We start from the raw sequence: 10,587 nt of genomic DNA on the forward strand, positions 1-10,587 counted from the left end.
GCATGCCAAATGCCAGGGAGGTGAGTGGTCTAGAAGCAGGTCTCCCATAAAAGTCAAACCACTTAAGCTAACTGTTTTATCCTTAAATCCGAGGCAGGGGGGTGGCAGCAAAGTACACCTTAATCATGTTTACCAATAATTGTGCTCGGTCCAAATCCTACTGGTCTTCTTATTGCATCACCCCTCGACAACACTTCCATTTAGAAAGGGGCCCAGCGGGCAACAATCTTGATATGAGTATTACTCTTGCTACTCCCATGCTATCCTGAGACGTCTCACTGCTTGCATATATACCAATCACAAAAATCCAGGCCCACAGGCCCAAGTGCTCCTTGTGGGGTTGAAATGCCCCCGAGAGATCTCAACGAGGGACCAGAGATCCCTGCATAATGTGATGTGTTCCACAGCATTTTGTCCATGGAGCATTTCCCATATTTTCTCCTCTAGCAAGTTCACCACAGCCCAATGGGAGCCCATCAGCATCAACTCGGTGTCGTTGTTGTACTCTGTGGACAGGGTCCATGCAGTGGGGACGACTGGAATGCAATGGGAGGGAAAAACGCAAAGAGGATCGTTTATTTTTATTTGTTTTACCTTTATTTTACCCAGAGAGTATTTTGGGATTCAAAATATATTTTGCATTTGTGTCCTGGCCAACATCAAGCCATACAGCAAGCTGTACAACTATATGTTGTACACCATACAACATACGGTATGGAAAGACAACACATTACAGTACAAGTTTTGGGGGAGTATAACAATCTGATTCAAAGAGCTTCACCATGAAAGGCCATAGTAAGAGCATATACATGCTACTGAGGCCAATTCTAGGTCCTGAATTAATTATTTCCTAACATTAAAGGGAACCAGTTCTGTCAATATCTGATCTCATCCTGGACTAAATTCCAAATAGAAACCGCTGAAGGCTTCATTCCCTCGGCCAATGAGAGCATTCGAAACTTCTTAAAAGGAAATAGTCCTGGGCTGGAAGAGAATGTGATCATGTTGGGAAGCTTAAGACAGCGTGTGTCCACCAGTAGCATGTCTTCATCGACCAACGGTGTTCTCTCCCATCGCCATGGCTCGACTATTACTGTCCCCTCATACTGTCCCCGCACAATCGTTTCACTGCTGCGGTGTGCAGTTGTCCTTACTGCTTAAAATGATGTGCCGTCGGACAATAAATCTCCCCTGCTCCATAATACCCCTCTGCCTGCCGGTGTGCAGAACTGATGGGATTGCAGAACTCCCAGAGAGTCGATGTCAGCGACTGACATCCTGCTGTCTATTCTCACAAGTACATTGTGTGTGCTGAATATGGGGGCCGAATCATTTCAGAATTACCAGCGCTGCACGCAGTCCCTCACAATGCAGACAAGCTTGTTAGGGTCCCCTGCTCCATGGGCCATTTCATTTTGTGATGCACTTTTACCCGGGACCAATAAGTTTGATTTTGTTTTTTCACAATGATTTATGATTAATGATGATTGTACAGCGTGACTGCTGGTTTGAGTCATGGAAGCTGGGTTGGAATTCCCCCATGGTGTTTAATAGCCAGCGCTGACTACTTTACTCTGGTGCCATTAAGACTAACAGTCTGTGATACCATTTGAAAGGAACCACAAAAAACAAAACTGTAACCGCTTCGAAAGGCTTTCACTCTGTTTGCTGATAAAAACACGACATAGGCGTGGAAAGAGTGCACTGTGAAGGGGTTGGCAGACTCCTGTCGTTGATTACGAACCAGAAGTTCAAACAATATTTGATGTATTCTCGCATCCTAATTTGGCTATTTTATAGCACTTAAAAATAGTACTTAGCATTGTGCAACATCTTATCCTTGCTATCTTTGTTGGATGTGGGGAATGGGTTAACCAAGCAATTGCAAGTGCTTGGCACATTATTCTATGAATATCTTTACTGTACTGACAGCGATATATTGTTGTTTCTTGTTCTTCTGACGAATGTACTTATAAAAGTCACTTTGGATAAAAGTTTCTGTTTAATGCTCTCAGTGTAAATATAAATCTCAATATGTAAGGATCTAACCGTTCAGGCAAGCATTCTGCAATTAAACCAAACATTGCTTTCAAAACAGTTCAGTGCAATAGGATTAAAAATGTACAAAATGTACGTACATATGTGTCAAATTAGAAAATTTGACCAGTCTTTTGTTGATTGTCAGATATCATTGAAGGCATACCTAGAACATTCATTTACTATGAATAGAACCAATTCAAATGAGTAATATTTAGCTATCACCAGCTGTCTCATGGTGTTCTTCCAAAATTGACCAGAACACAGGAAGGAGATTGGATGGGATTCCTCAGGAAATACACCATGTGGTGTGCTTTTTAGATGATATCTTAATCACCACACAACCATGAAATGCCACTGGAAATGATGTGGTGAAGTGGTGTTTAAACTCTTGGAAGAAAATATTGTCTAAGGGTTGGTTGGGGCCAGGGTTATGTTATAGTGTTAGAGTTGGTAAGCAAAGCAAAAGTATGATTCTTTCAGGGTTTTACGGAGTTGAATGAATCTTGTGCATTGTGAGAGGCCTTAGGCCCATGACAAAGAAATGAGGAGGTAGCCCAATTTGAAGCACCACTTCAAACAAATATGTCAAATGTGTTCTCCATACCTACACTCGAATGTTCAGAACGGATGCGTGGCCATTGCTGCATTCACTCCACGAGATGCTCCGGATCCATATCAAGTGGAAATGACCTTCACAGTGGAAACAGTCATTCAAGAAGTGCTGGCTGGGAATTTTTTCACAGCAACTGGTCGGCACTCTGTTATCCGATCTGACTGACAATAAGCCTGGCATGTTATACCACCATATATGTCAACCCGGTATCACACGATTTCATGCTCATGCGCACAAACGTTAATCTATTGAATCGTGTCCCAGAGCACGATTGTCCGACTTCTTTCGTGCTACACAGAACGAAAATGCGTTTCTCCGAGAGTTTTTCAGATGAGAGAGAGAGAGAGAGAGTGTGTGCGCAGACAGTACAGTGCACCCTGTAGTTATATATATGTCAATATTTCCGATTTTTTATCGATATAAATTCTCGAAACACAGTGGAAAAGAGAGAGAGGGAGCCATAGGGAGGGACACTGATGCACTGCAGAGCCAAGTAACTGATGGGCATAAGAGGGCCTCTCCTATCTAATGAATATATATATATATATTCTGAGAAACGCTCCAATCCAAAATGCATGGGTTTACATTTTGTTCTGTGTAGCACGGAAAAATCAGAGAAACGCTCCCATTCAGAATGCATTGGTTTACATTTCATTCTGTGGAGCACGGTGATTTATTTATATGATTTACAAATATTCACCCTTATAAAGAACACCGTTGCAATTGACTGAAGGACTAAATATCCTACAAATGCTAAAATTTGGACTAATTGAAAAAGGAATCCTTAAGTATTAATACATCTTGGACGAAACTAAAAACATCCATTAGTTGGATCCATGGTAGAAATTTCCAACCAAGCAACACTCCATATCTAGATGTGTGTGAGTATTTGAGCCTATTTGTATGAGATTCAATAACGTGTGGCGATGATAACAATGCAATATATTGTGCATTGTCGCAGTTACCAATACTCATCTTAGGTCTCACTAATGGGCAGGTTGCCACTCTTTGCAAAATATAGATACAAGGTAAACAGAAAACTAAGTGCAGTTCTCTCAAAAGCGTTGGACCTTACCCGACTAGGATACTGGCACAAATATATATAAGATGACAGCCAATCTTCATACTAAGGCCAGAATCTAATTATCATAGATATAGAGGGTGTTATTATAAAGAATATGACCTGAATGAAGGATAGCCGAGGATAACACACATCAAAGCAAACAAAAGAAAACCTGAATGAGCCAAATCCAGACCAGAAAGTCCAGCAATTACAGGGCTGTGCATAGACAATTTGAGGGACAAGGGCTCAAGCTAAAAGGGGGCCCTGCCATTCAAAACAAACACACAAACACAAAGACATTCACATTGACACACATGCACACAGACAAACACACACACACACACACACACACACACACACACACACACACACACACACACACACACACACACACACACACACACACACACACACACACACACACACACACACAAACAATTGGGTCCTTCTAAATGTCCTTGTGTTGATGTTCTGTTAAACCTACTGCAGAACGACAGCTTCATGTATCACTGACACTGAAAAAAGTCTAGTCAAGTATATAAACATAGACCTGACCAAATTGTGAAATGTTGCATCTTAACTTAGTTAGAAACTGCTTTATGGGTGAAAGGGTATCACTTCCTGAACTTCTATTACTGTAAGAGAAGTGTTGAAGGGTAACGAAAGCAGTACCTTTGGCAGATACCCTATATGCTGCGCATGCAATACTTTTGAAGTGGTTTGTAACCAACCAGCCACTGCGAAACGTTAGCTTCTGGGCTAACGCACCACAGGGAGGTGGTCAGTTAGCCAACAGCTGTGCAGTAATCAACAAACCATGTGACCATGGTTATTGTTGACGTCCATTCAAAGTTTACGATTTTTCTACTCTAGTTGATGACGGCCGCATAAAACGTCCACCAAGAGAGAAACCTTAATGTTAGCTCTAGGACGCTGGTATTCCTTCCTTCACTTCAGCAGTTTTTAACTCATTCCTCAGAGATGATGGAGGGAAATTTGAATGGTTTCCCCCACCATTCAACCCTGCTTGAAATGGAGTGGCGAAAAATAGCTGTCCGAAGTGTAAGAAAGAATGGACCAAACATGGTATTCATTCCGTTCGAACGCCCAAGAGACCATACCCATTTCCTGTTCAATTATCGAAACACCACACAAACAGTGATGAATGCACGCCAGCAGAGTTGATTTTGAAACAACAACCCACAAGTCACTTTTTGTTACTGATGGTCATATTTGTCACTTGCAATTATGGAGAAGCAACAGTGCAAGAGGCCCTGCAAATAATATTTTGAGCCTTTAGAAAACACCTTTGGCATAGAGGGCTGTGGCTGGTCCTTTCATAAAAAAATCCAGATCACAGGTGAGATTTTGAATGCAATGGCCCTCTCGCCCACTTGCCTCTACAGGTTGATAATCACCAAGTCCATGTGCATGGGCATTGTCCGCTGAGGTTCAACATTTAAAAGACAGAATAAGTTCACTGAACTTTTAGGAACCTGAAAAGAACCGTCTGAAACAGGGCTAGCCGAAAGCCAGTCTCAAATGCCAGACACCCAGAGGCAAAAGCTAGCCCTTGAGAGGCGCCCATCAAAAATATTGTCCATTTGAAATGTTCCAGAGGTTATCAATCTGTCATTCTTTGGGCAAAATGAAACGAGTGCTACAACTCAAAAATCCCTTGCTTGACCAGTAGCTGTGAGGAAATTCATTCAACCCTGACTGAAAGAAATAAAGCATGCGATTTCTCTTGGTTGTCCTCATTATTAAAATATTACAGCAGGAAACGTACGCAGGATAGGAATATAGGGTAATGGTGATTGAGCGGTGCCCTGACACACACAGGGTTTATTTACAGTGTGGGATCAGAGTGTTCACCACGCAGTCAGATGCACGGTATCGTTTAATAGGCTCCCCACTTAGGCATAATCAAGGTTACTACATTTTTCCTGTCTTTTGGGACTTTAATATGACAGTGAATGTGATTTGAATCGAAAAAAAATCATTTCAAGTGAAAAAAAAAAAGAAAACATAAAACACAATCCTAAACTTTAAGTAACAACGTTGCTTAGAGTTTACTTAGCAATGCTATATACTTTTAACAACACAAAGTCAGGATGAGAGAGAAGTGTGTTTGTGTGTCTGTGTGTGTGCTTGTGCGTGTGTGGGTGTTTGGTGACCTTGTGGTTTTTTCTCTTCTGCTTGTGCCACCCCGGTGTCACAGTGATGTGTGCTATATCTGTTGTGTGAGAAGAAAAGGTGTGAATGTTGATGCTGACGACCTTCTGACACTTTCACGCATGAGACACAACGTCTCAGACTCAGTCCTCCCAGCACCTCCATGGCCACCACACATCACACAGTAACCCCAGCGGGGAAACGTCACTCGAGGAATATATTTTCAGAACACTTCCCTGAGCTACCTCTGCGTAGCCCAGCACGGTTATAAAATACTCAATCAGCGGCTGATATGTTCCCGTTCTCTTGTGCATGTTCTCAAGCATGTCACCCTTAAAGAGGAACAGGCATCGAGCCTGAGGGAAAGATGCTTGGTGTGCATAGTACGGGCCGCTCGGATTGGATCGCTCAAATATGTAACATGATATTGTGTGATTGAATGCAGCAAGTAATAATTGGATTTCTTTCTCACGCCGCTCCTCCCTGCCTAGACCCGTACAGATTGAAGATAAGTCCTAACCCATTAATCAAAGTGGGAGCATTTTGATCCCACTCTCAATTAGATTAGATTACATAAACTCAACAATTTGCACCGAATATGATTTAAATAATCAACAGGTCATTCTGCTTGATCTCTTTGCAGCAAACATAAAGAATTGATGAGGAAATCTTATCCCTGTGGAAAGTAAAGCAAAACGGAAAACAATCCAAATTCTATTACAGTTTTAGATTACTGAGCCGTAAACTGATTTAATATTTATATTAAATTGGTTTCAAAATGAATTTATATGTCATTGTTTTCTCTATGATAGGATATTGACATTCATCTCATGTTTGCTTTTATGAGCTAAAATAGTATCTATAGGCGCATTGGAAAAACTTTACAATCTGTGGTTAATTAATTAGCCATTAATTAACATCAGTTAATGCAGTACTAAGCATTTACTAATTAGTTTCTTCATTAACACTATCTTATGTGTCTAGTTATTATTTACTAATGGTGTTCTTGTTAACTAAGCTATTCATTTATATATTATTTAATCGTGTTAGGGTTAGCCCTTACCCTAACCCACTAACCCTTAACCCCTATGCATATGATATTTATTAATGCTTATTACCAAATTATATGTGTCAATGTATTGTTAATCAATGTACCCTCAGTGTGAAGTGTAACTTCTCAAAATCTTCAAAATAACTAAATGAAATGTGCCCATTGAATTGCGGAATCACTTATACCATACCCAGGCTCAACAGGCAAGTGTGCTTGACCCATATGCTTAACCTCAAGTCACGAATAATATCTACTGTTTGTTTTGGGATCTACAATAGAATGGAAAGTTTGATGTGGATTGGAGGTGTAAGTAAGCACTTGGACACAAATCAAAAACCTCTACTCCTTTGCTTATTGTTTGATGAGGGAGATTCAAAATTGTCATGCAAAACCAAATTGTACATGTGTGCCACAGATTCGATGAATCCCACAGAGATCTGAGGTCATTTAAACGTCATTATCCTTCATCAGAAGAGAAGATAATGTGAAGGAATTATTCATTGCACATATTTTATTAGGGGGAGGAGAGAGACTAAAAAGCCTTTACTTAAATATTCTCGTCTTAAGTGAAGATGATGCACACAACTGTACTTATAATTACATACTGGACTGGACATTTATGAAACAGAATAGACTCATGAAAAGACAAAAGAGTCCAATGTAGAGATACCATTTTATTTTTTTATTGAAAAGACTGTCAGATTACAGTTCAGCAGTTATTAACCAACCACCATTTGATGTTTTTTGTAGTAGGCTTCTCTTCCCCAACGCAAGTCTTGCCATTACCTTTTCCTTAGTTAATGTTTACGTCAAAAGTGTCTATACCCCAGAAATATACCAAACAGTAAATAGTTAAAACAAACCCAACTTAAACTAGAAAATGCATTTCCTGCAGAAAATGCGGTGAGTGCTGTGTAGTGCAAAGTGAGGTTGAACATATTTTTTAATAAAGCCACATAGATGAAGACATAAATAAACGTTAATTGGCTTAAATCAAGTGAAGGGATTGGAACAAAAGTTCAAAAGTCTAAATGGAGTAAACAATGTAAACATGTACACTATTTAAGAAAATGTAAATGGTTGGAAACAAATAAAGTGACAGCTGAATGAAAAGCGCAAAGCATTCCAAAAAATGCAGAAAGGTATAATTAATTGAACTGAAGAATCTGAAAGGTCAAATGTATTGCCCTGCACTGCGTGTGTCTTTAAAGGTGCGAACACACCAAGCGCGTACCTCGTGTACCATGTACGTGCGTAACGCAGCGAAAATGTTGCTTGACCATTTTGTGTCAAAAATGGTCAGATACGCGCGTACGCATACGCGCGTATCTGACCATTTAAGGAGTCCGAGGATTAAGGAGTCCGAGGAAGGAAACCCAAACGCCGCCGTGTTTGGATGGATGATAGAGCTTGGAACGGGTTAGATTAAATAATCTCGGATATAAATAACAATAATCGGGTTAAATAACTTCACATGGTGTGTCTGGTGTGTTTCCAGCATTCGTAGTGTTGATCAGCAGAGAAATAGTCCGCCAAGACGTTGAGGTTGCTTAGCAATCAGAGACTCTGTCCATGCAAGTGAACGGAGCGTTCACTCTTCGTCATAACTATCAAACCAAACATCCTTCACATTCACCGAGCGAACATTATGAGAGTAAAATGCACATTTCTCGCTAGAAATGTTTCCATAAACGCATTTAATGGCGTAACTATGTTACTATTTCCACTCAGAATAAAGAAAGTTGCCGGCCGTGGCTGCCATGGACATGGCTGCTCTGGAGTCCGAGGTAGGAAACCCAAACGTCGCCGTGTTTGGGTGATAGAGTTTAGATCGGGTTAGATTAAATAATCTCGGATATAAATAACAATAATCGGGTTAAATAACTTCACATGGTGTGTCTGGTGTGTTTCCAGCATTCGTAGTGTTGATCAGCAGAGAAATAGTCCGCCAAGACGTTGAGGTTGCTTAGCAATCAGAGACTCTGTCCATGCAAGTGAACGGAGCGTTCACTCTTCGTCATAACTATCAAACCAAACATCCTTCACATTCACCGAGCGAACATTATGAGAGTAAAATGCACATTTCTCGCTAGAAATGTTTCCATAAACGCATTTAATGGCGTAACTATGTTACTATTTCCACTCAGAATAAAGAAAGTTGCCGGCCGTGGCTGCCATGGACATGGCTGCTCTGGAGTCCGAGGTAGGAAACCCAAACGTCGCCGTGTTTGGGTGATAGAGTTTAGATCGGGTTAGATTAAGTAATCTCGGATATAAATAACAATAATCGGGTTAAATAACTTCACATGGTGTGTCTGGTGTGTTTCCAGCATTCGTAGTGTTGATCAGCAGATATATAGTCCGCCAAGACGTTGAGGTTGCTTTAGTAACCAGAGACTCTGTCCATGCAAGTGAACGGAGCGTTCCCTCTTCGTCATAACTATCAAACCAAACATCCTTCACATTCACCGAGCGAACATTATGAAAGTAAAATGCACATTTCTCGCTAAAAATGTTTCCATAAAAGCATTTAATGGCGTAACTATGTTACTATTTCCACACAGAATAAAGAAAGATGTCGGCCGTATGCTTCTGTCCAAGCTCACTACTCTCTGCCAGTGACGTCGGGTCAAGCTCAACGCTGATTGGCTATTGCGGCGCGTATGAGCATAAAAAGTTCAATTTTTTGAACTCCTCGCGTACATGTACGCGCATATATGTACGCGCGTATATGTGCGCGCGTATATATACGCGCGTATATGTACGCGCCTCATACGCCCCTACAGCGAGTAAAATGTTGCTTGGTACGCATGATACGCGTGTACGCACCTCATACGCGCGTACACCAATGCTTCCCTATGGAAAAATTGCCGATTTTATACGCGTGGTACGCAGGTGACGCGTTTGGTGTGGCCGTACCTTAAGAGAATAGCGAGCCGGTGCGTGATTTAATGTAGCCCAATAGAGCGGGGAAAACAGCCCAATCTGGCAACACATCCTGAACGTCCTCCAAAATTAGCCGATTCTGAAGGGGGAAACTGCCCAATCTGGCAACACTGCTGAACGTCCTCAATGTAAATAAATGAGACCAAACTGAAAACGAAGCCGGTATGGGACTAAAACGGTGATTCTGAATAAAGTTTAAATTATATCGAAATTCCGTTTAGATTTTATTGAAGATACAAGTGTGTAGATTTGTTAAATGGTTTGAACGAAGATAAACGGTTGAAAATTGATTTAGTTACGTCTTAAACAGTTGAAGTACCAGAGGACGGCTCGGCCTTCCTCCCATGTTAAAAATATAGTATTTTAAAAGTAGAATATCTTAGAAATTATAAAATATTAAAAAAATCTGAAAAAAGCGCGGGATTCCAAGCTATTCTGAACATTAAAAAAGGTTAATGGAGTCTCTAGGTGAACAATTGAGGAAGGAGATAGGTACCAAAGTTTGTACAGAATAATAAAGAGGAAAGAAAGAATAAAACTTATGAAGAACAATAGTTAAGCGCTGCATGCAGCACTCACCTAATTAAAAAAAAAACGAATAACCTTTACTACTTTATGTTGCCTGTGTTAAACAGGACTGGTGGTGCAACTGACCGTTACTTTTTGAAAAACGTGACCAACGAACAACCAGTTCACAGT

The sequence above is a fragment of the Gadus macrocephalus genome, chromosome 8 (genome assembly GCF_031168955.1).
Source record: "Gadus macrocephalus chromosome 8, ASM3116895v1".
Lineage (NCBI taxonomy): Eukaryota > Metazoa > Chordata > Actinopteri > Gadiformes > Gadidae > Gadus > Gadus macrocephalus.